The sequence below is a fragment of the Silene latifolia genome, chromosome 3 (genome assembly GCF_048544455.1).
Source record: "Silene latifolia isolate original U9 population chromosome 3, ASM4854445v1, whole genome shotgun sequence".
In the NCBI taxonomy this organism is placed as follows: domain Eukaryota; kingdom Viridiplantae; phylum Streptophyta; class Magnoliopsida; order Caryophyllales; family Caryophyllaceae; genus Silene; species Silene latifolia.
The window spans coordinates 117,673,406-117,699,292 of record NC_133528.1 but is presented as its reverse complement, the minus strand read 5'-3'; positions in this window follow the sequence as shown (position 1 = coordinate 117,699,292).

The window sequence follows — 25,887 nt, the reverse complement described above, 5'->3', positions numbered from 1 at the left end:
CCTTGAGTATTTCGGATCGATAGACTCTTCAAATTGTGTGTTTATAAAGTCAATTAGTGAGTCTTAATTAGTAGTTAGTGTCTTAATTAGTGTTTAATAGTTTAAAAGTAGAGTCTTAGTTCAACATCTTTCTCGTGGGTTCGACCCTTACTTGCACTATATTACTTTATCCATTAGAGTAGTCTAGAGTTTAGTTTGGCTTATAAATTGTTAATTTGGTAGTTTAATTCTAGTATTTACGACAACCTAGTATCTTTTGCTATCAAATTTTGGCGCCGTTGTCGGGGAAGGCGACGTAGCTAAGACTTGAATTGGTTTAGTTTACATTGTTTAATAATTGTCATAGCAAATCTTATTACTTGTTGTAGTTGGATAATTGGTATTCCTCACTTTGCTTGCTTGTTACAAAGTGAGGGGAAGTTCTAATTAGTTTTGTGTAAGTGTGTAGGATTGTTATATGCCTAGGTCTCAACACTAAGATAGTGATTTCAATTTAGAAGAAAAAAAAAAGAAGAAGAAGAGGACTTTGGAGCCTATTCTTGGTTATTCTCAAATCTGTTCTATAATCGATCTCTAAGGGAAGGACATAGTGAAGAGGAATCTTCCACAACTATCTCGGTTGAACCTATAGAAGTTGAGTATCCCCAAATGGCTAACGATACAAGAACCATCCGAGAACTCCGGGCAAGAAACTATTATACACAACCCCTATGCATTGCCTACCCACCCATGGGGGCTAATGCAAACTTTGAGTTGAAGGGCTACTTTATCCACAATCTACCCAAGTTTCATGGGCACGTGGGAGATGACCCCAACCGTCACCTCTCCGAGTTCCACATGATTTGTGAGAAGGCAATACCCAATGGAGTCACGGAGGACCAATTCAAATTGAGGGCTTTTTCATTCTCTTTGCTAGATGCGGCCAAGGATTGGCTCTTTTACCTCCCACCGGGAACAATTCGCACTTGGAAAGTCATGAAGTCGGCATTTCTTGAGAAGTTCTACCCCGATTCCCGACACAATCATCCAAAGAAGGTTATCACCTCTCCGGAGCAAGAAGTGGGTGAGAGTTTGTATGAATATTGGGAGAGATTTAAACAGTTGGTTGTCCAATGTCCATAACATAGATTGAGTGGTGACGACCTACTTGTGATTTTTTGTGATGGCCTTACTCAACAAGACCAAAAAATGGTAAATGAAGCAATAAGTGGGGGAGTTGACAACTACTCCGTAGCGGAGGCAAATGAGATTATAGAAAGGCTTGTTGCAAGCACGAGGAGTTATGGGAGAGGAAGTCGGGGGTCAAAGAACATCAACTCAATTGAAACATCCTCCTCCTCCAATCAAAAGCTTGAAAAGAGTGTGGATCATCTCACCAAGTTGATAGCAAGCTTGATGGGTAACACTCAAGATGTGGGTGGAGGACAAGGGTCTAATGTGGAATGTAATTTTTGCCAATGACCACACCCGGTGGAGTCATGTCCCATCATGAAAGAACAAGGCATAGGAGTTGAGAATGTTTGTGCCATGGGACATGGCAACTATAATTCAAGGAACCCTACCGAGGGTGGTTAATATAAATATGATCCAAGTGAAAACACTTACAATGTTGGCTCTAGGGATAATCCAAACCTTAGTTGGGGTGGAGATACTTCAAAGAGTTTCCAAAATGGTCAATTCAACCATATACGGAAGCAAAATTCACAAGGCCCAAACCCAAATTATCAAAGGAATCAAAACTTTCAACAAGGAAGAGGGGGGTCTTTTCAATTTGGAAACCAAGGGAACTAAGGAAACAACAAGAACCTTCCACAAGGAGCGGGTCCCTCCTCTCAAGGGGATGATAACTTGTCCACCAAAGATATGTTGAAAATCCTTATAAAAGGGCAAGCTGACACAACAAGGAGGTTTGAGAAGATGGATTCCGATAAACTTTCAAGTGATGCAAGGGTTAAAAACCTGGAGATCCAACTTGGCCAAATCTCTCAAGAAGTTGCCAAGAACAATCAAAAGAACTCCACCTCAATCCCTTCCACAACATTCCCTCCAAAGGAAAATGCAAGTGCAATGACATTAAGGAAAGGGAGAACTCTAGATACACCTCCCAAGAAGAAGAGGAAAACAATGTCAAAGGAAAGGGAAATGGAACAAATTGGTGAGGATGAATATGAACTAGTCATTGAGCATGGAAAAGAGACATCACCAAAGATCATTGGGGAAGAATTCGGAAGTCCTCCAACAACGGGAAAAGGGAGAGAGGAAACAAAGAATTCAAAGGAAACACTTGAGGAAATCACAAAGAAATACACCGTGGAGGTACCCTTTCCTCATGCTCTTACACATTCTAGGAGGTTTGAAAGTGATAAGGATCTCTATGAAACCTTTAAGAGTTGTAAGGTCAACATCCCTTTACTAACTTTGTTGAAAGGTGTGCCTAGGTATGCAAAATTCTTAAAGGAATTGTGCACACCTAAGGGACATCAAGAAGGGTGCCCAAAGGGTGACGGTAAGTAAGCATGTATCCACCATTTTCAAAAAGCCCCTTCCTAAGAAGTGTGGTGATCCGGGCATGTTCACTATACCGTGCTCTATTGGGAACAAAATATTTGCTCATGCCATGCTTGACCTAGGAGTTTCCATCAATGTTATGCCCAATGTCATTTATGAGACCTTAGGACTACCCCCATTAGAAAGGACCGATGTTGTAATCCAACTTGCAGACCGATCTAACATTCACCCAAAATGGATGATAAAGGATGTCTTAGTGGAAGTGGATAACCAAACCTTTCTGGCTGATTTCTATGTCTTAGACATGGAATCGGATGCTAGTTCTACCTCAATACTCTTAGGCCGACCATTCATGAACACCTCCAACACAAAATTGATGTTAAAAGTGGGGATGCAACTATGAAATTTGAAGGAAAGAAACTCGTCTATAATATATATGATGCCATGAAAATGCCCAATGACTTGCATTCATGCTATTTCATAGATATATTTGAACCATTGGCACACCATATGTATAACTTGTGTCACAAGGACCCACTTGAGGTGGTTCTCATAACGACTTGAGCCAAGAAAGGTTGCTTTTTTTGTTGTCTCAAGATGTTCAGGAAAGCATAGGGGAATTGTAGAAGGAATAAACTCTAGATGAGGCCATGAAAATTGAGACAAGCAAAAAAGAGCAGCCGAAACCAGCACAAAGCGCAGCCTGCGCAGTGTGGCGCAACCTGCACTTTGGACTGGCACCCCATCCAAATATCTTTGCTCAACACCTTTAGTCAAAAGGGTACCTTTCTACCCCTTGAAGCCAACCTCGAGAGACCGCTCCCTTCTATAATAAACCCCCCAAAATGCAACCTCAAACCCTTCTAACCCACCTTAAATACATATTCCTTGGAGAGAATGATACACTACCTCTAATCATTTCCAACAAACTCCAAATTGACCAAGAGGAAAGGTTGGTGAGCATGCTCAAGAAACACAAAGGAGCATTTGGGTGGAGCATCGTGGATATTAAGGGGATAAGTCCAAGCACTTTCATGCACAAGATTAGATTGGAGAAGGATGCAAAACCCGTCCACTAACCACAACGAAGGCTTAACCCATCTATGATAGAAGTTGTCAAGGAAGAGGTTATCAGGCGTTTACAAATGGGTATTATCTTTCCAATTAGTGACTCCCAATGGGTAAGACCTACGCAAGTGGTGCCCAAGAAAGGTGGGGTGACGGTACTAAAACAAAACACACCAGGTTCAATGATTCCCACCCGCTTGCAAACAGGGTGGAGAGTGTGCATTGACTATCGTCGCCTAAATGCGGTCACTCTAAAGGATCAATTTCCCTTGCCCTTTCTAGATCAAATGCTAGAAAGGTTTGGGGGGGGGGGGGGGAAGAGTTCTATAGCCTTTTAGATGGTTACTCCGGCTACTTTAAAATCCAATTCTTACCGGAAGATCAATCTTAAACCACTTTTACATGCCCCTTTGGACTGTTCGCATACCGAAGAATGCCTTTCGGCTTATGTAATGCACCGGGAACGTTCTAACGGTGCATGATGAGTATATTTTCCGATCTTGTTGAATGCACCTTAGAGATCTTCATAGATGATTTCACCATCCATGGAGACTCTTTTGACTCTTGCTTGGACCACCTCACCACGGTCCTAGTACGATGCATTGACTCTCATTTAGTGTTAAACTCCAAAAAGTGCCATCTAATGGTTGAGAGTGGCATCGTATTGGCACACGTGGTATTGAAAAGAGGGATTAAAGTGGATATGTGTTGACATGGCCCACCTACACGCCAAGCCGATCTGATGGGCGTATAGCGGTCTTTTTAATGCCACGCTCGGCGGCGTGAAAATGCTTTCGACCGGATCGTTTTAGATCGGTCGGTTTCGTCTCGGCAAGGGCCTCGAAACGATTAGAGATGTTCGGAGTCGCCGCCAAGCATTTGTGGGATGCTTGGAACCCATTCGAATCCACTTTATACCTCAGTCAAACGAAGCATAAATCAAGGTTTGACATAGGTACTAGATATAAGGAATCGTCCCTCTTTAGCATCCTATCTCTAGAATGACTCTCGTACGCCCTGGATAAGGTCGTCCACTATCCAAAGTTTCTAAGTAAGAGGTGAAGGTACGTATTGGGAAGCCCTTTAATCAGACACCCAATACCGCCCGCGGTAGCGGCCTCTATTTATCAATCTTGGTTGGTTGAATGCAAAAGTTGATAAAACGGTTTAAATGCATGAATGCACATCCGTTGGTTTAAACCTAACATCTGAGAGCTTTCTATGTTGGTTGATTTAATCCAAGTATTAAGTATAAGATGTCGAGTTGGATTTAATGTTGATTTGCATGCAAGACGGAAATTAAACATCCATTTACCAAATTAGGTTTATAGTGCATAACGTGATCCATTTGTTTTAGTAAGGCGTTTCACAAATACGGTGTTTGAATGAGCAAAATAGTCATCTGATCCATCCTGTATTCGGGTTAACTGAAGTCGGGATCGTCCTAGACTAGTGCTGGAAAGGGAACAGACCCTGTATCAGGCAGCCAGAAGAGGCGCGAGCCTATTGGCGATGCAAGAGGGTCTCGCCTGGTTTGAAAAATAGAAAAAGGAGTGGCCTGTTTAGGCGCGGGTCAGTCAACGGTTGAAGACGTGTTCTGACCATTGAAAAACGTTTATAAAATGTGTTGAAAAATGGGTATTTGAACCCGTTTTGTTTTGAAAAGGCTGTTTAGACCGCTTTTGTGTTGATTTGAAGAACGAGACTTGAATAATCGTCATTGTTTTGACAATATTCGATGTCGGATTCGATTTTGCAAGCTTGACATGAATAGTTTTGAAAATGATTATGAACTAATTGTTTTAAGTTCATTTGAATATAATTAGTCAATATTCATCATCGTACTCGGGTTAAAATCCGACATGGTATGTGGAACCAAGGATAACTTTGTATTGGTGACTAATGCATTTGTTTTGAAAATGTAAATAAATGATGAAAGGCTTTAAAATACCCTCCAAAATGTAAAGAAATAAAATAAAAGGTTTTAAAATACCTTTTAAAATGTAATTAACCAAATATTATCACTGAAACACGGATTAAACCGTCAGGGTTGACAGGGCTGTCGTATACCTATCAAAAATAACTAACTAAACTAACTATATAGCTAGGGAAGTCAGGTCGATCTCCTCAGGGAGGCAAGATATCTGTAAAGGTCCGTCTATTTGGTCACAAATGGGGGGGTTTTGTAATTGGTTTTCTAAACTAAAGGAGTAAAAGGAAGAGAAGCAAGGAAAGAGCAATAAAGGCAGAAACTGAGATTAAACTATCAATAGAGAGGGGACATGTCAGGATTTCGGTTCACTACAGTAGTCCAGTGACTCAACTGTAAACAACTTAGATAAATTACTGCGAGACGGACATGGAAAGGTCCTTCCGGTCCACTTTCTATCCTAAATTACCACTAACTTAACTTCCGTCCTCGTCAGGGTAGTCTACTGTTCATAGCAGGCCTATTTAGTCCAATCTTCCGATCCAGGATTAAATTTAACCAGATTAAAGGGTGACTCAGAAGCGTGCACTCAACTAAGTCGGTAAATACAGTTATATTGCTATGGGAACAGAGTCTCACAATTAATTCATCTAACCTATTCACTACATCGTCACATTTCTACCGTAGATCCCCTAATCCCATCATGAAATGGTTTAGCTACTCATATCGCTAATGTTGTCAATAATAACAATATTGAAATAACTAATATAAAGCATGATGAAATAATAACTAAATGCATAAACAAAGATTAGGGCAGAAATTAAGGAAGAGTAAAACAAGTAATTAAGATGAATAAATGAAAGATTAATATTAAAAAGGGAGAAAGAGATTACAATCGCAAGAATCCGGCGTAAAGAACAAACAAATCCAAGCTAAATAACCCCGAAAACAAAGTTACATTGAAAGAGAGAAAGCAACGCAGTCTTTACTGTGAAAGATGAAAAGTCGCATAAAACTTAATGATAATTACCTAGTTATTATGCGTTTAAATAGAAAAATTACTAAGTCCATAAGCTAAAACACGTTCACGGACTAATTAAAGCCCATGAAAGCCAAAACCACTCGATCGAGTAGTCTGAAACAACTCGATCGAGTACTTCTCCAAAATATCTACTCGATCGACCAAAATTGTTACTCGATCGAGTAACTCCTAATTCCAGCACTTCTTGATCGAGTACAATACTACTCGATCGACCAACCTCGGCCATAGAAACCACTCGATCGAGTAACAAAACAGCTCGATCGAGTATTCTTCCTCCAAAACAGCTCAAACTCGTGACCGACTACTCCGTAGACCGTTCCTTCACGCATCCCAATGCAAGATCTAACTCTGAACAATCCCGTCTCCTCAAAATGCATGCAAAAAGGGACGAAAATGGTACGATTCCACTACTTCCACGTTCATTTCTACAAAATGGACAAAACGAACAAAAGTAGCCAATTCGGGGCAAATGCAATATAAACGGTACAAAAGTACATGGAAATACGTGCTGAAATAGGCTAAAAAGACTATACAAAATGCACGTATCAATGGTATTAAGAACCAAGGGTGAAAAAATTTTTATGGTTAAAAACTTGTAAAAGTGATTTGAAAATACTTGAAATGGTAAAAACCGATTACAAATATAAAATGTAAATAAAGGAGATGAAGAGACCAAACACGGTTTGGACTTAAGGCTGGGCAGGGTCCTTTAGGCGCGAGCCTATCTGCTACGTAAGTAGCCTCTGCCTCAACCAAAAGTCCGGTTTTGGCTCATTCTTCCCATGTTTTGGACCATGTTATGCATGATTTAGCATGTTATAGTCATGAAACAAATGAAAACATGATAAAAGAAGATTTTTACACCCTCATACTTACATGCTAGGCTTATGGCGAGAAATCGACGTAAGTGTATCAACTTGTTTGGTCGAAAAACTCGGTTTAAAACCGTTTTGGTAAGTAAAAAGAGTGTTTTGTTAAATTTAGTGATGGTGTAGTGGTCGAGATGGTCGGTCAAGTGATTTAATGCACGATGACGGTACCAAACAATGTGTAAGGCTTGTGTTTACGATCGGTAGGTCGTAAACACGTGTCGGATTGTGACTTAGGAAATCGAGTCGCGAATTTTAAGAGAGAAAAGAGGGGGCGGACACTCGCGTAACTCTCAAATGGTGGCATTTGCGGGGTATTTAGGGAAAATGAGTGGTTGTGTGAGTTTTGAGTGACGTGGCCACCTAGGCTGCTCAAAGAGGCGCGAGTCATGTCGCACGTCTTCGAGGTGTCTTGTCACTATCACACGAATGCAATCATGATTTGTTCTATCCTAGGATTTGGATGAACATGTTTGGTACTTGACCATGTAAGATTCCGGGAAATATTAGCATAGATGCATTTAAATGGTTTTTTTTTTGTGTTTGACTCGGTTTGACTCGTTGTTGGAGTCGGGATTTGAATTTTGAGTCGGTTTTTGGTCCGGTGTCGGTTTTGACTCTTGTTAGTGTCATTGTGTCCCCGTCGTCATGCATTAAACACTCCAGGTACTTTTGAAAAGTTTTGAAATATTTTATTTTCGAAATTGTTTTAAGTTTTTCGACGTAAAGTTGTACACAAACTGTCGATCAAACGCTGCGAGTCCTAAGCATATTGTAGCCGATAATCGTCGGGTCTTTGTTGGAGTCTCAGCAGATACTAGGTATCTATAGAGCCTCCATTTTGACTGAGGCTTCGACAGGGCAAAAGTCAAAGTAGAGCCCCCAGGTCAATCGAAGATTACAACCTGGAGACCCAAGCGACGTCAAGGCGGCTCGAAAGGATTCGGGCCAAGGGCCTGCCGTCGGGAAGGGCGGCGCCAAGGCGACTCGAGGGTACGAGCCAACGACCTGCTGTCGGGAATAGTTTAGAGTCTGTCGACTGTCCGTGCGGGTCGTTTAAAGTCCATTAGACTACGTACAAAGGCTCGCCAGCCATAAGAAGGAGTCATACCTGAGGCATCTTCGGGATATGTCCTTGAGTTGTATCTTGTTTGCGGACAAAAGCTCACCAGCTGTGCGGAGGAGTCGTACCCGAGGCATCTTCGAGATACGTCCCCGATTTGTACATTGTTTGCGGACAAAGGCTCGCCAGCTGCTGTGGAGGAGTCGTACCCGAGGCATCTTTGGGATATGTCCTGGAGTTGTATATCGCTTGCGGACAAAAGCTCGCCAGCTGTGCGGAGGAATCGTACCCGAGGCATCTTCGAGATACGTCCTCGATTTGCATATTGTTTGCGGACAAAGGCTCGCCAGCTGGTGTGCGCATATGAAGGGGCTCGCCAGCCGCTGTGCGTTGTAAGGCTCGCTAGCCATATGCGATTGTAAGGCCCGTCAGCCATAATAAAGGGTCGATTGATCGACCGTGGAAGCAGCTGATGCGTGTCCTAAATATGATGTTTTACACCCTATTTCACACGCATTTCAGAGCTCAATTTTGTAGTTTATGCTACTATTTTCCCTATTTCCGTCTACTTTCGTGTTTTTGTGTAATATTGCAGAAATGTAAAGAATTCAGCGGAAAATGAGCCGAATCCGTCCCCGAGTATTTATCATAGGACCTGACATGAAGTAGTGACTCGAGGAACGAGCTTGGTGCGCATTTCGAGGCCTAAAGATAGCAAAAGCATGGGTGCGTACGAGTTTAACAAGCAAAGAAGCACTTCACGATATTGCAGCCTGCTTTAGATGGCAATATCTAGAGTTCTAGAGCTGATAATGGAGTGATTCCAATTGGAGGTGAAAGCTTATCCTTTTAGCTTTCCAACGCCGCATAGAACGCCTGATTTGACCAAGTAACGAAGAAATGGAAGCTCTTTTAAGATCGTTACGCGCTGCAGAATTCGTCAGAATGCATTACTGTACAGCACCCTTGGTCGATCGACTGACCTACATGGTCGATCGACCAGAGCACGAAGAACAGAAGCCATTGTACAGCGTAGGTTGGTCGATCGACCGGTCACAGTGGTCGATCGACCAAACCGTGATTCTGACGGAAGTTAATAGAACGAGAATTCCGAAGCCCATTGTAATTAGGTTTAGGAATAAGAGTTACGTAATATTCCTATATAACGTAACCTTAGTTTTCAGAATAATCATCAAGTTTTTATCAAGTCTTTTATCATCAATAATTAGGGTTCTTGAGATTATTGTTCGTAATCAATAAAGTTTACTTTTGCATTCGGTTTTGATCCTTTCTCTGCAATTCCTTTTACGGTATTCTCTGTTCCAATATTCAATTTTATTACTTTATTTAGTTCATAGTTTAGAATTGCTAGAGTAGTTTCCCAAAGCCAATTTATCGTCTCATGTTATTTGCTTGTTTAGTTAATTTAATCATGAAATCAGTAACTTTATACATTAATCTTTTTGTTGTTTTTGTCATAAACATGTGTAGCTAAATACCCTGTGCTAGGATGTAGGGGATCTGTAGGTTAGGCGGCATTAGAATAGGAAGACCTAGAACGCGCCACGGTCGATCGACCGGCCTACCTGGTCGATCAACTGGCCACATGAGATATGCTTCGTTTTAATTAATTCAATTGATATATTTGACGAATCGAGTGCACGCGACTAGTTGAATGTTTAGGAATTGACCGACTCGATAAGATCGAAAGATAGGGGAGGGAAATAGACTGCCTAATTAAGACGACTAAATTAATAAGATCGAGAGATAAGTTAATTTAGACTTTTAAATCACTTTTCAGAACGAAAGTTAGCATTAGTGATATTAGGGACCCGTAGTGAGATTGAAAGATGCTACCTGTTAAGAATGGACCGAGAGGACTTCTTATGTTCCCGTCTCATGTGATTGTTTTAGACCTACCTAGTACACTGCCGCCGAAACTATAGTGAACCAATCATCCTAGTACCCTTTTAATACTTGATTTCATCTACTTCTTTTATTAGCTCGTTTATTTGTCTTAGCTTTGTTGCCTTTAGCTATAGATCACTCAAAACAAACCCCCACTCATTTGTTACTTTAAGACTAAAATCAGATAACTAATAATTGCATCGCCTCTCTGTGGTTCGACCATGACTGCCACTAGCTATAGTAGTAGTTTGGAAATATAAATTTATCTTTGGTACTCTACGACGGTATCAAATTTTGGCGCCGTTGCCGGGGAGGCAATTGTTTAAAATTTTTAGTTGTTTCTATTTTTAGTCTTTCTCTTAGTTTAAGGGACATCTGTTCCTTAAACTATTCTCATATTCTACTTGTAGTTTCTTCTTATGCGCAGGTCACAGGGTGGTGAATTACTACCATTCAATCCTGAGATTGAGAAGACTTTGTGTGAGTTGAGACGATCATCTAAGGTATTGCCGACAGAGGAAGAGCTGAGTACTCTGTCTAGTTACTACGAGAACGCTCTATTTGAGGAAGATCCACCTTCATCTCCCATTTCCACTTCTTTAGCTGAGACCGTCACATCTCCAGACATAGCTGAGGAAGCGAGTATAGCCAGTCACTGTGAGCCGACAGCTGAGAATCTCTATAAGGGATTCGCATTACCAGGGACGGATAGGAAATTCGAGCCGAAGCCATCCTATATCAACTTGGTTGAGAGAAACCAATTCGGGGGAGCTGCTAATGAAGATGCAGCTAAACATATGGAGACATTCATTGATTATTGTTGTTCCATACCCCCACCAACCGGTGTGACCCAGGACCAGGTGAAGGAAACTATGTTCATATTCTCTCTTCGTGATGCTGCAAGGGAGTGGTACCGAGACCTGGATCGAGCTGCTAACGGGATCACTGATTGGAATTCACTGGCCTTAGCATTCTACAAGAAATATTTCTCTGCCTCGAAGACAAATGCCATTAGAGCTCAGATCATGAGCTTTAAACAGGGTCCTGATGAGAATTTTCATGAGGCGTGGGTTCGTTTTAAGAAGCTGGTGCGAACTATTCCGCACCATGGGTTTGAGAAATGGAGCCTATGCAATCAATTTTATAATGGGCTCTATGACGATCAGAGGGCTATCCTGGATGCGGCAGCTAATGACAGATTCCAGGAGAATGTGGGAGAGACTAAGGGATGGAAAATTATTGATGATTTGGCCACCCATAAAGCTGAGTATGGGAATTCCAGGGGAAATCAAAGGAGGAGTGTTGAATCCCCTTCTGTAGCTGCATTAGAGGCTCTTACGGCGAGGTTTGATAAGTACGAGTTGGGAGGAGCTTCAAAATGAGGGATCTATCATGTGAATGCTGTTTCAGAAGGTCCTTTCGTCTGCAAAAGATGTGGAGGAGAAGGACATGTTTCAAACAACTACAGCATTCCCTATGAGTCTTGTGCTGCTTTTCAACATTATAGGCAGACAAACACTTATTTTGAGCCGAATGTCCATCCGAATTTGAGGTGGAGTAGCCAAAATTTCCTAAATCCGACTCCACTTCCACAGCAGCAGCAGCAGCAGAATTATGTGCCCCCTCATAAGTAGCAGCAGCCATATCAAAAGCCTCCGTATGTCCCTCAGCAGCAGCAGCAATCCCAAAGTTCTGATTTCAATGTAATACTCCGTATTTATATGTCTTGGGGCACTCTATCGAGTAGCCCTTACTCTGTCGAGTAAGGGTAAGTTGCGAAATAAAATAGTTTCTGACCTGTTGGGTACTCGATCGAGTAGCTGGGGTACTCGATCGAGTAAGGGGGTACTCGATCGAGTACCTTGGGTACTCGATCGAGTGTCCGGTTTTACGGGGAGTTTTCTCGGGTTTTGTTAATTATGCGATTAAGGTATTTAAACATATTCGTCATTGTTTTAAATCACTTTTACAAAACCTAAAACCCTGTTTAAGAGAGAAAGCAACCACTTCATCTTCCTAATCGCATTCTTAGCAATTCTCGGAGTTCAGACGGTCGGTTCTTGTCGTTTTTCGTGTCGTTGGATTCCTTGCGTCGAGGGTAAGCTTTTAATATAGTTTTTATAATGTTTAATTAAGTTTGGTTAAACCCTAATTTAGGAATTGGGGGTTTTTATGTGTAGTATGTGATGTATGGTCTATGTGTGTTATATGATAGGAGGAGGGTTCGTAGAAGAGGCGTTTTGATACAAAGTAGATACCGTCTGCTTGTTGTGCTTTCCAGGTAGGATTTCCTACTCAGTATTAGTCCCATAATGGGATATTGGTGATGTGCTGTAGTTAGTTGTTTGATATGATGATTGTGATTGTGATTGTGATTGGTTGTCTATGGCTCTCGAGATGCGTTCTCGGCTGAGTGGGGTCACTTGCGGGAGTGACTTCACGCCCTAGTTTCGCCCTTCGTGGAACCCGCCACGGAAGGGGATGTGCACATTAATGGGACAGGGTTATCGCTCGTATGATGAGCGGGGCTTAGGTTGAACAGGCTGCGGTCCCCATCGGCGGGTAGGGTCCAAAGGACGGTCGGTGTTGAGATGATGGGAGTTGGTGGTGTGTATGTGTGTGTGTGCGTGTGTGTGACATTTTAGGCTTTAGCATCTGCTTATCTTATTACTTGTTATCTATATTGATTGTGTGATTAGTACGACCCGGTGTTGTTTTGTAAACTGCGGTGATCCATTCGGGGATGGTGAGCAGATATTGAACAGGTATAGAGATGAGTACTGGGATAGCTGGGATGGCCACGACATGACGATAGAGTCTTCCGCTGTAGTTTAGCATTTATTTACATTTCAGTTGAGAACAGATAGTTTGGAATAATGTATTGTACTTTCAGTTTGGTTTGAGGATTGTAACTCTTCGCTAAAGCATTTATAATTAAACGTTGTTTCTGTTTTGTCTTTTTGATTATCATACCTCGGGCGACCGAGATGGTAATGTCTTCATACCTGAGTGGTCCTGGTAAGGCACTTGGAGTATGGGGGTGTTACAAATGGTATCAGAGCGACGATCCTGAAACCTGTAACCAATGAACTTAATGAACATAGGGAGTCAATTAAAATGAACCCGAGGTAAAAGTTGTAGGAGCTAGTGCAAAGGCTTGGGAGACGTCCTAAAGTCGCGGGGGTCGCCCTACAACTTTGAACCGGTCACATGGGGGAAGTGTTTGTCGTATGTGTGTTTGGTTAGCTTATTTACAAATGTGATGGAATGTGTTGATTGTTGGATGTTCGAAGTTGGAAGTGAGGAGGTGAAAGAAAAGTGATGATGTATAGAAACTGTTGATGAAATGATAACATGTTGAATGTTTTACAACGTGGCAATTAATAGCATGATGAAGTGATCTCGTAGATATAGCAAGGATGTGTAGCATAATTGTTATGATATAGTATGTGATTTATAAAGTTTAACATGTTAGCATATGAGGTAACATGCGGGTAGCTTTTACGAGTTAGTGTTACTCGATCGAGTGAGACTGACTCGATCGGGTGGGTTTTTGGCGATTTTGAGTCCAGAATCGAGTTTTGGGGCACTCGATCGAGTAACTAGGGGTACTCGATCGAGTAGGGGGTCACTCGATCGAGTAGGGGGTCACTCGATCGAGTAGCCTAGATACTCGATCGAGTAGGTAAGAGATCAGAAGGTCTGTTTGGTTCTGGAGTTTGGGTACTCGATCGAGTACGTGGGGCACTCGATCGAGTAGCCCGTTACTCGATCAAGTGTGTTTGGGAACTCGATCGAGTGGGTTCCGGGCAGCGTGTTTTCGTGTTTTGAGGTTTAGTACGTGTGTTTATGTTTACCCTTTCTTATATAGCTTCAAGATGCCGCCCAAGAGAACTGCTTTGTACGCGAGAGCTGAGCTTATGACCACGGATGACATCGTTAAGATGTTAGAGCACCAGGATGCTCTTACTGAGACCCTGAAGAGAGTGAATGAGGACAAGGATAAGAGTAAGGAGAAGGAGGTTGACCATTCTAAAATCAGCCTCTATATTGCGAGGTTTAACCCGAAAGAATACAAGGGGGTTGGGGAACCTAATCTTCTTGATAGTTGGCTGAGAGAGATGGAGAACATCTTAGACTTGGTTCATTGTCCTGAGGAGATGAGAGTGGAACAGACTGCGTTCTATCTGAGGGAAGCAGCAGGCAAGTGGTGGGATTCAGTGAAGGTGAGTGCTAAGGAGATATACACCAACCAAGGCTTACCTACGATACCTTGGGGGGAGTTTCGTAGGGCTGTGAGGAAGGAGTTCGTGACCGAGAGCATGTGAGGAGTAAGTTGAGGGAAGAGTTTGATAAGTTTAAGATGATCACGAGATGTCCGTAGCCGAGTACTACGAGACATTCAATGAGAAGTCCAGGTATCTTTGAGGATATGGGTTTAAGTGAGGAGAACCTGGCATTGAGGTTTGAGAGAGGGTTGACTACCAAAATTATGGATAAGTTACCCGTGGGAATCCTTACCGATGTTAAGGAAGCTTATGAGAGGGCTGGGAGAGCCGAGAGGTTGGTGGAAATGGCTCGGGAGAGGTCCGGTGGTGAGAAGAGGAAGTCGGAGAGCGAGGGTGGTGGCCAATCTAATTACAAGAAAAGGCAACTACAATCGCCTAAAGGATTTTCTTCCGGGTCCGGGTTTAGTCTTTGGGACTTCCTTTGGGCGAGGTCGTGGGAGTGTGAGCAATAGCTGGGGAGTGACTGCTTTGGTTGTGGTGGCGTAGGCCACAAGAGACATGAGTGCACGAGTGCACCGGATCTTTTCGAGACTCGCGAGCTTCGCGAGCAACGGACCCGGCCGGATCGTGGCCAAACCGGGAAGTCGAGTTACCAGAGTGGGAGGCAACCGCAACGGCGGTAATTCTTATCAGAAGACACCGACGAACAACAACAACAATCAAGGGTCGGGTGCTAAGCCGACCGCATCGCCAAGATCTTGTCCGGGGAGGTGGGCGAAGACCAATGGGCAAGTTGTTCATGATGGAGAAGAAGGCAAACAGAGGAAGATGCGCACGTTATCACCGGTACATTCCTTGTTAATGGTATTCCTACGTTTGTTTTGTTTGATTCGGGGCTTCTCGATCGTTTGTGTCTTCGAGTCATGTAAAACAGTTGGGTTTGAGAGTATATGAGTCCGTCGGTGAGCAAGTTTTCATACCTTCGGGTGAGTCCGTATCGTGTGGGAGGTTGTTTAGAGATGTATCTTTGATAGTTGGGCAAGTTGATTTCCCTGTAGACTTGCTAGAGTTTCCTTTTAATGGTTTTGAGATGATAGTTGGGATGGATTGGTTAGGAAAGTATAAAGCTAAGATAGACTGTCATCAAAAGAAAGTGTCCTTAAGAGGTCCAAAGGGTGTAAGTGTGTCTTATCGTGGGTTTCTAGTCAAACCCAAAGTTAAGTTGATTGCAGTTGTTACATTGAAGTCTTATCTGAGGAAGGGATGTCCTTTGATCCTGTGCCATGTGAGAGATGACCGGATTGAGAGCCCTGGCATTGATGAGATACCAGATACTGGTGGGGGAGTTTGCGAGATGTTTTTCCGAAGAGATTCGGGTTGCCACCGAAGAGGGAGATAGATTTCACCGTAGAGTTGAAGCCAGGGACGGGGCCAATCTCTAAGGCACCGTACCGTATGGGTCCTAAGGAGATGGAGGAACTTAGGAAGCAGTTGGATGATTTGATAGAGAATGGATACATTAGACCAAGTGTATCGCCTTGGGGAGCACCAGTTCTGTTCGTGAAGAAGAACGATGGGAGCTTGAGGCTGTGCATAGATTACAGGGAGCTGAACCGTGTGACGATAAAGAACAAGTATCCTTTGCCAAGGATAGATGACCTGTTTGATCAGTTGAGTGGTGCAACAGTCTTTTCTAAGATTTATTTAAGGTCGGGGTACCATCAGGTGAAGATTAGAGAGGTGGACATACCGAAGACAGCTTTCACGTCAAGGTATGGCCATTATGAGTATGTGGTGATGCCGTTTGGGTTGTCCAATGCGCCGGCAGTGTTTATGGATTTGATGAATAGAATCTTCAGACAGTTCTTGGACCAGTTTGTGGTGGTGTTTATCGATGACATCTTAATCTACTCTAAGACTAAGGAGGAGCATGAGGAGCATCTGAGGATCGTGTTGCAGACTTTGAGGGATCATGAGTTGTATGCTAAGCTGTCCAAGTGTGAGTTCTGGTTAGAGAAAGTTGCTTTTCTGGGGCACGTAATCTCTAAAGATGGGGTAGCTGTGGATCCGGCGAAGATTGAGGCAGTGACAAAGTGGGAAGCACCGAAGAATGTTGCTGAGGTTAGAAGTTTCTTGGGTTTAGCTGGATACTACAGGAGGTTCGTGAAAGATTTCTCCAAGATAGCTAGACCGATGACAGCGTTGATGAGGAAAGAGAACAGGTTTCGTTGGGATGAGAGTTGTGAGACGGCGTTCCAAACCTTAAAGGAGCGTTTGACCACAGCTCCTGTCTTAGCATTGCCTGAAGGGAGCGAGAATTTCGAGGTTTATACAGATGCCTCGAAGAATGGGTTGGGATGTGTGTTGATGCAGAATGGTAAAGTGATTGCCTATGCTTCGAGGCAGTTGAAGCCTTATGAGGAGAACTACCCTACTCATGATCTGGAGTTGGGTGCAGTGGTGTTTGCTCTCAAGATTTGGAGACATTACCTTTATGGAGCAATCTTTAAGGTATTTTCTGATCACAAAAGTCTTAAGTACATCTTCACGCAGAAGGAGTTGAACATGAGACAGAGGAGGTGGATGGAGCTGATTGGTGATTACGACATGGAAATTATCTACCATGAAGGGAAGGCCAATGTTGTTGCTGATGCTTTGAGTAGGAAGAGTGTACATTCCTTGTGTACAGCTCTATCTTTGATGAGGCTGAGGGATGAGGTAGCGAGCTTTGGGATACATATGATGCGAAAGGAGATGCCATGGGTGATATGACAAGACATCCGGAGTTTTATGATGACATTCGGGATAAGCGGGCTTTGGATCCTAAGATAGTTGAGTGGAGAGTCGGAGTAGAGAAAGGGACAAAGTGTCCTGGTTTTCTATTCATACAGATGGTAGTTTGAGGTTTGATGGTAGGTGGTGTGTTCCTAATGATGAGGAGTTGAAAAAGGCGATCATGACAGAAGCGCATTGCACACCATATTCAGTTCATCCAGGGGGAGACAAGCTATACAAGGATTTGAAGAAAACGTTTTGGTGGCCTGGGATGAAGAAAGAGACAGCTGAGTTTGTATCCCGTTGTTTGACATGTCAAAGAGTTAAAGGGGAACAGAGAAGACCACAAGGTAAGATTCAGTCTTTAGAGGTGCCTGAGTGGAAGTGGGAATCCATTTCCATGGATTTCATTGTGGGTTTGCCGAAGAGTCAACAAGGTAACAACATGATTTGGGTGATAGTGGATCGTCTGACCAAGTCAGCTCACTTTGTTCCAATGAAAGATACATGGACTAAGGCACAATTGGCTATGGCCTATCGAAAGAACGTGCTTAAGTTACATGGAGTCCCTAAGGACATAGTGTCTGACAGAGATGCGAGGTTTATATCGAGGTTTTGGAAGGAGTTGCAGGAATCGTTGGGAACGGCTTTGAAGATGAGTACAATTTCATCCTGCGACAGGCGGGCAGATCGAGAGAACAATCAAGACTCTTGAGGATATGTTGCGAGCTTGTGTGATGGATTTTGGTGGTAGCTGGGAGCAGAGGTTGGACTTGATAGAGTTTTCTTACAACAACAAACTATCACACCAAGCATTGGTATGGCACCGTTCGAGGCTTTGTATGGGAGGAGATGTAGGAGTCCAATCTGTTGGGACGATAGTCTTTGAGGCAAGGGGTTTTAGGACCAGAGATGGTGCATGAGATGGTGGAACAGATTAAGATGATCAGGGAACGGATGAGAGCAGCCCAGGATCGACAAAAGAGTTATGCAGATCTACATCGTCGGGATATAGAGTTTCAAGTTGGGGACAAGGTTCTTCTGAAAGTGTCTCCGATGCGTGGGGTTATGAGATTTGGGAAGAAAGGCAAGCTAAGTCAGAAGTTTATAGGGCCTTATGAGATCTTAGAGCGAGTTGGGGAAGTTGCTTATCGTTTGGCTTTACCAGCTGCGTTGGAGAGAGTGCATAATGTGTTTCATGTATCGCAGCTGCGGAAGTATGTGAGTGACCCGTCACATGTGTTGGAGGCAGAGAGCTTAGAGCTAGATGAGTCCTTATCATATCTTGAGGTGCCTAAGAAGATTCTAGACCGAAAGGTTAGAAAGACTAGGAGTGGTGAGACAGTGTTGCTTAAGATCCTTTGGTCTAACCACGAGACCGAGGAAGCTACATGGGAGCCAGAGGAAGCGATGAAAGAGCATTACCCTTTCCTCTTTGATCAGGTATGTATGGTTACGAGGACGTAACCTTGTTTCTTTTAGGGGGGTAGGAGATGATCGCGAGCAGTTTTAAGAGCTTTACACCCCTTTTATATGTTGTGTCGGTATGTGTGTCGGGATGAGTTGGGGTAGCATCATGTTTTACGTTGAATTTTGTTTGACCTTCGAGTCGGGAAGCAGCAGCAGCAATCCCAAAGTTCTGATTTCAATGTAATACTCCGTATTTATATGTCCCTCAGCAGCAGCAGCAATCCCAAAGTTCTGATTTCAATGTAATACTCCGTATTTATATGTCTTGGGGCACTCTATCGAGTAGCCCTTACTCTGTCGAGTAAGGGTAAGTTGCGAAATAAAATAGTTTCTGACCTGTTGGGTACTCGATCGAGTAGCTGGGGTACTCGATCGAGTAAGGGGGTACTCGATCGAGTACCTTGGGTACTCGATCGAGTGTCCGGTTTTACGGGGAGTTTTCTCGGGTTTTGTTAATTATGCGATTAAGGTATTTAAACATATTCGTCATTGTTTTAAATCACTTTTACAAAACCTAAAACCCTGTTTAAGAGAGAAAGCAACCACTTCATCTTCCTAATCGCATTCTTAGCAATTCCGAGTTCGGACGGTCGGTTCTTGTCGTTTTTTGTGTCGTTGGATTCCTTGCGTCGAGGGTAAGCTTTTAATATAGTTTTTATAATGTTTAATTAAGTTTGGTTAAACCCTAATTTAGGAATTGGGGGTTTTTATGTGTAGTATGTGATGTATGGTCTATGTGTGTTATATGATAGGAGGAGGGTTCGTAGAAGAGGCGTTTTGATACAAATTGTAGATACCGTCTGCTTGTTGTGCTTTCCAGGTAGGATTTCCTACTCGGTATTAGTCCCATAATGGGATATTGGTGATGTCTTTGTAGTTAGTTGTTTGATATGATGATTGTGATTGTGATTGTGATTGGTTGTCTATGGCTCTCGAGATGCGTTCTCGGTGAGTGGGGTCACTTGCGGGAGTGACTTCACGCCCTAGTTTCGCCCTTCGTGGAACCCGCCACGGAAGGGGATGTGCACATTAATGGGACGGGGTTATCGCTCGTATGATGAGCGGGGCTTAGGTGGGAACGGTGCGGTCCCCCATCGGGGTGGTCCGGTCCAAAGGACGATCGGTGTTGAGATGATGGGAGTTGGTGGTGTGTATGTGTGTGTGTGTGTGTGAGACAGTTCAGCTGTCTTCTTATCTTATTACTGTTATCTATATTGATTGTGTGATTAGTACTGACCCCGGTGTTGTTTTGTAAACCTGCGGTGATCCATTCGGGATGGTGAGCGAGATATTGAACAGTATAGAGATGAGTACTGGGATAGCCGGGATGGCCACGACATGACGATAGAGTCTTCCGCTGTAGTTTAGCATTTATTTACATTTCAGTTGAGAACAGATAGTTTGGAATAATGTATTGTACTTTCAGTTTGGTTTGAGGATTGTAACTCTTCGCTAAAGCATTTATAATTAAACGTTGTTTCTGTTTTGTCTATTTGATTATCATACCTCGGGCGACCGAGATGGTAATGTCTTCATACCTGAGTGGTCCTGGTAAGGCACTTGGATTATGGGGGTGTTACATTCAATGAGTTGAAAAATTTGTTGCTGAAAGAGTCTCAAGCTAGAGAGGCCGGGATGAAAATGTTGGAGAGCCAAATTGCTCAATTGGCAAGCAAGAATGCAACTCGAGCTCCGGGGCATTTACCGTCGCAGACGGATCAAAAGGAGACCCTTAATGCCATCACCTTGAGGAGTGAGTCCACCCTTGAGAGGCCCGCTATGGTCGAGGAAGCTACTGAAAGAGATGAGGCGGAACCAAGTAAGAAGAAGGCAATGACGAACAATGGCATGAAAAAGACGATCAACAGGTATATCAGTCGATCGACTGACATACCCAGTCGATCGACCAGTCCGTGAAAAGATACAGCTACTGTTCCTGTAGAAGTCAGTCGATCGACTGACCAACATGGTCGATCGACTGACAACGCTGCTGATGGTGAATCTTTTCGTCCTCCAATGCCAAATAACTTGAGGGACCACTTGTTTTGGGGTACGACTACTACGAAAATATTGAGGCAAGACCCAAATGCTGATGGGTCAGTCCCGGTTCCAAAGTATGACCCGATGACGATTAATGGATCATTTTTGAGACGGTCTGAAGAGGGGTCAAGCTACAACAAAGAGAAGGTAGTGGATTTTCAGCCTAAGTCCACCAATGCTTGCATGAGAGACCTAGAGGAGAGGGCTAAGTTACTTCTTTCAGCCCCCTATCCAGAAAGATTGGTGCCGATGAAGGAACAGGTATCGTTTAACAAATTTGAAAATGTTATTCGTAGCTTAAACGTACAAGTTCCTTTTCTTGAGTTAGTTAACCAAGTTCCTGCTTACATGAAATTTATGAAGCAACTTTTGTCTAAGAAGAAATCACTTGAAACTGTGCAATCTGTCGCACTAACTGAGGAGTCATGCTCTTATTTGACCCATACTGCACCTCATAAGCTAGAAGACCCAGGAAGCTTTTCAGTCCCATGTAGTATTGGCACCTTTTCTATTGAGAAGGCCTTATGTGACCTAGGAGCCAGTATTAGTGTAATGCCCTTGAGTCTTGCTAGGAAGTTGAAACTGACTAGGTTTGCAGTTACCAACATGATAGTACAGATGGCTGATCGCTCTGCGGTCCAGCCTATAGGATTCTTAGAAGACATTCCAGTGCAAATAGGAAAGTTCTTTTTCCCTGTTGACTTCGTTGTACTAGATATGCCCGAGGATGCCCACATTCCTATCATATTGGGTAAATCATTTCTGCATACTGCTGGTGCAGTTATTGATGTTGGTTCAGGAACTTTGACCTTCAAAGTGGGGAAGCACTCCATTGTCTTTGCCCAGACAGCTAAGAAGAAAGACCTCATGTGGCCAGTCACTTGTAATACGGTTTCTGAAAAGAAATCCTATTTTGTGCTTCCTGATATGCCTGCCTCTATGCCTGTTTCTGCTATAACACCTCCGCCCCAGATTGGGAGCAAATTGGAGGAAGATTCTTCTGTTTTGGATATTGCAGGAGCTGGTTTGGGGAAGGAAGAGCCGCATGTTGCTCCAGCTGTGAGAGAGCCAATCGTTCAAAGAGGCGGCCTAGGATGTCTTAGCTATGGCACAGATGAGGAGCCTGATGAGGAGCCAGTCAAAGTGACGGAGTCCGACTTGGATTCTGATGAGTCAGAAGAGGTCATTGCTTGGGAAGATGTTGAAGATGTTGATCCATTGAGTTCTGCGGATGTTGGCGTTGAGAAGAGTGCAGCTGAGAAGATGAGCACTGTAGAGGCTACTTCTTGTAGCCAGAAGCCGAGCAAGTGGGCCATTCCGTGGCCGTTCTTGATCAACTATTAGTTGATTGGGACTTTACAAACATTTTATTGCTTTTTAAGACTATTTATCGTTTTTCGTGTGCGCGAGACTTCGCATTTTAATAAGTTTGCTTAGGATTTTAAATGCTTTAGACTTTACATTTGGGTTTTGCGCAATTTTGGGCGCGTTATTATGTGTATTTGCAGGTTCATAGACCTTGATAGCTCAATTTATTGAGCTAATTCGAAGGAATCAGAAAGTTACAGTAGGTATTGCAGTCGATCGACTGCCTCCTATGGTCGATCGACTGAGCTGCGACTTCCAGGAGCTTCTGTTCCTGTTTACCCTGGTCGATCGACTGGATGATGTGGTCGATCGACTATGTTCGCTGTTGTACCTGTTTTCGATCATTCCCCTGCTGTGTTTGGTCGATTTGCGGAATCTAGGGAGTCTTTTCTCCACTTTATTCTCCGTTTCGTTTCTGTTTTCTTCCATTTCTTTATTTTACACATAATTTTGCGTTTCGTAAATTGTTGTCTCAATTTTATGCGTGGTACTTTTGCTTCTTTTCAGGTACTTATTGGTAGCACTGTTGGCTACTGAAACCTCCTAGCTCACGCTGGTTTGGGGAGGTTTCCTTTTCTGCGCTTAAAGTCTTGTGAGTTTCCGAGTTCTTACTTCATGTTTTGTTTAGTTAATTTAACGCAAATTCCCGTTTTCCTTTATTTCATTATATGATTTTGCACAATGGGCACATTGTGTGATTTGGTTTGGGGAAGGATTTTGCGTTGCATTTTATTTGCTTGCATTCACGTTTACATTTTTGTCTTGCATTGTTGTTTATTTTCTCTTATATATACAGAAATTCAAAAAAAAAAATTGAAAAATTTCAAAAATTTAGAAAAAAATTTCACGTTTATTTTAGCATATAGGTCGAGTCGGAACGGTAGTATTTCAATGATGACATTGCATTTTCAGCTGTTTATGCCTAAGCCTTGCTAATTGACATGTTATTAGTAGAATCATATATGCATAGTCTACAAGTTTTCGTTAATTCTTGCTGAACTTGAGACTTGATTTAGATTATTGGCAAACTACTTCATTTTCTGAGGTTTAGAGCTTATAACTGGTGTCGTTCATGACCAGTTTATTTAGGATTGTGAGTAGTTACTCCTTATGAGACATGTTACATAAATGTGCATAAATATGAACTTAATCTGCTTAATACCTGTATGCATTCGGGTTCGTGGTTTGTTGACACATGTGGAAGAGGTCACCCCTTTATTCATTTTGCCCATAAGCTCTACACTGCCAAAAATAACCTTTTTGTCCCGTTACTACATCCTACATTTAGCCTGCCCTTGTCAAGCTAGTAGTTTATGTTCTTGGGATTGTTACTTCATTTTTGGTTGCAAATGCTCTTTTGAGATGATGTTGGGAAGATGAAAAAGGAAGGAAAGAAGAAGAAAAAAATAGAATTGAAAAAGAAAACAAAAAAAAAGAAAAAACGCATGCTGTACTGTATAATCCGGTCGGTCGACTGCCCATCTTGGTCGATCGACCGATGCCCGAGAAGAAAGAAAATCAAATCGCATAATTCAAAGTCTTTATTAAATGGCGATTTTTGCTCCCATGCTGTATTTGTATCTTATGGGGAGTTGATCAATTATATCGGAGATTGTGAGATTTGTGCTTGATAATTAGCACCCGTTTTATTGTTATACTTGAGCAACAAGTTGGATGTTGTTATAATTTGGTTCCCTTAGTTACTAGCTTGGCTTTTAACTCTGTTTTTATCCAAATTTATCTTAGCCTCTTCTTACCCATACCTCACATACCCATATTTACCTCAGCATGTGTCATGGTCATCTGTTTGGTTGGAATGCATATGTACGGTTGTAGAGATTATTTTCATATTAGATTGCAGGCATGTTCTTATAGGTCGTAGTTAGGTGAGAGTCATTACAAAATTACTTCTTTCTATCTTTACGTATATTCACCTTGTGCTTATTTGAGTGATTCGAGCGACCCGTGAGAGTCCATAATGATAAGTCTCTACAGTTGACGGTTCAGCAGGTTTTTAACGACTTCATAACTCGTTTGCATGATTCATATTGCTAGTTGATTGTTAGTTGTTGCATTAAATTGGTTTAGGCTATTCGGTTTGCATTTCGCTCTGAGATTGAACTCGTTCCATTAGGTCCTAGAATCGAGTCTAGTTCTTGCTTGCGGACAAGCAAGGGTTTGGTTTGGGAAAGTTTGATGCGTGTCCTAAATATGATGTTTTACACCCTATTTCACACGCATTTCAGAGCTCAATTTTGTAGTTTATGCTACTATTTTCCCTATTTCCGTCTACTTTCGTGTTTTTGTGTAATATTGCAGAAATGTGAAGAATTCAGCGAAAAATGAGCCGAATCCGTCCCGAATATTTATCATAGGGACTGACATAAATTAGTGACTCGAGGAACGAGCTTGGTGCGCGTTTCAAGGCCTAAAGATAGCAAAAGCATGGGTGCGTACGAGTTTAACAAGCAAAGAAGCACTTCACGATATTGCAGCCTGCTTTAGATGGCAATATCTAGAGTTCTAAAGCTGATAATGGAGTGATTCCAATTGGAGGTGAAATCTTATCCTCTTAGCTTTCCAACGCCGCGTAGAACGCCTGATTTGACCAAGTAACGAAGAAATGGCAGCTCTTTTAAGATCGTTACGCGCTGCAGAATTCGTCAGAATGCATTACTGTACAGCACCCTTGGTCGATCGACTGACCTACATGGTCGATCGACCAGAGCACGAAGAACAGAAGCCACTGTACAGCGTAGGTTGGTCGATCGACCGGTCACAGTGGTCGATCGACCAAACCGTGATTCTGACGCAAGTTAATAGAACGAGAATTCCGAAGTCCATTGTAATTAGGTTTAGGAATAAGAGTTACGTAATATTCCTATATAATGTAACCTTAGTTTTCAGAATAATCATCAAGTTTTTATCAAGTCTTTTATCATCAATAATTAGGGTTCTTGAGATTATTGTTCGTAATCAATAAAGTTTACTTTTGCATTCGGTTTTGATCCTTTCTCTGCAATTCCTTTTACGGTATTCTCTGTTCCAATATTCAGTTTTATTACTTTATTTCGTTCATAGTTTAGAATTGCTAGAGTAGTTTCCCAAAGCCAATTTATCGTCTCATGTTATTTGCTTGTTTAGTTAATTTAATCATGAAATCGGTAGCTTTATTCATTAATCTTTTTGTTGTTTTTGTCATAAACATGAGTAGCTAAATACCCTGTGCTAGGATGTTGGGGATCTGTAGGTTAGGCGGCATTAGAATAGGAAGACCTAGAATGCGCCACGGTCGATCGACCGGCCTACCTGGTCGATCGAATGGCCACATGAGATATGCTTCGTTTTAATTAATTCAATTGCTATATTTGACGAATCGAGTACACGCGACTAGTTGAATGTTTAGGAATTGACCGACTCGATAAGATCGAAAGATAGGGGAGGGAAATAGACTGCCTAATTAAGACGACTAAATTAATAAGATCGAGAGATAAGTTAATTTAGACTTTTAAATCACTTTACAGGACGAAAGTTAGCATTAGTGATATTAGGGACCCGTAGCGAGATCGAAAGATGCTACCTGTTAAGAATGGACCGAGAGGACTTCTTATTTTTCC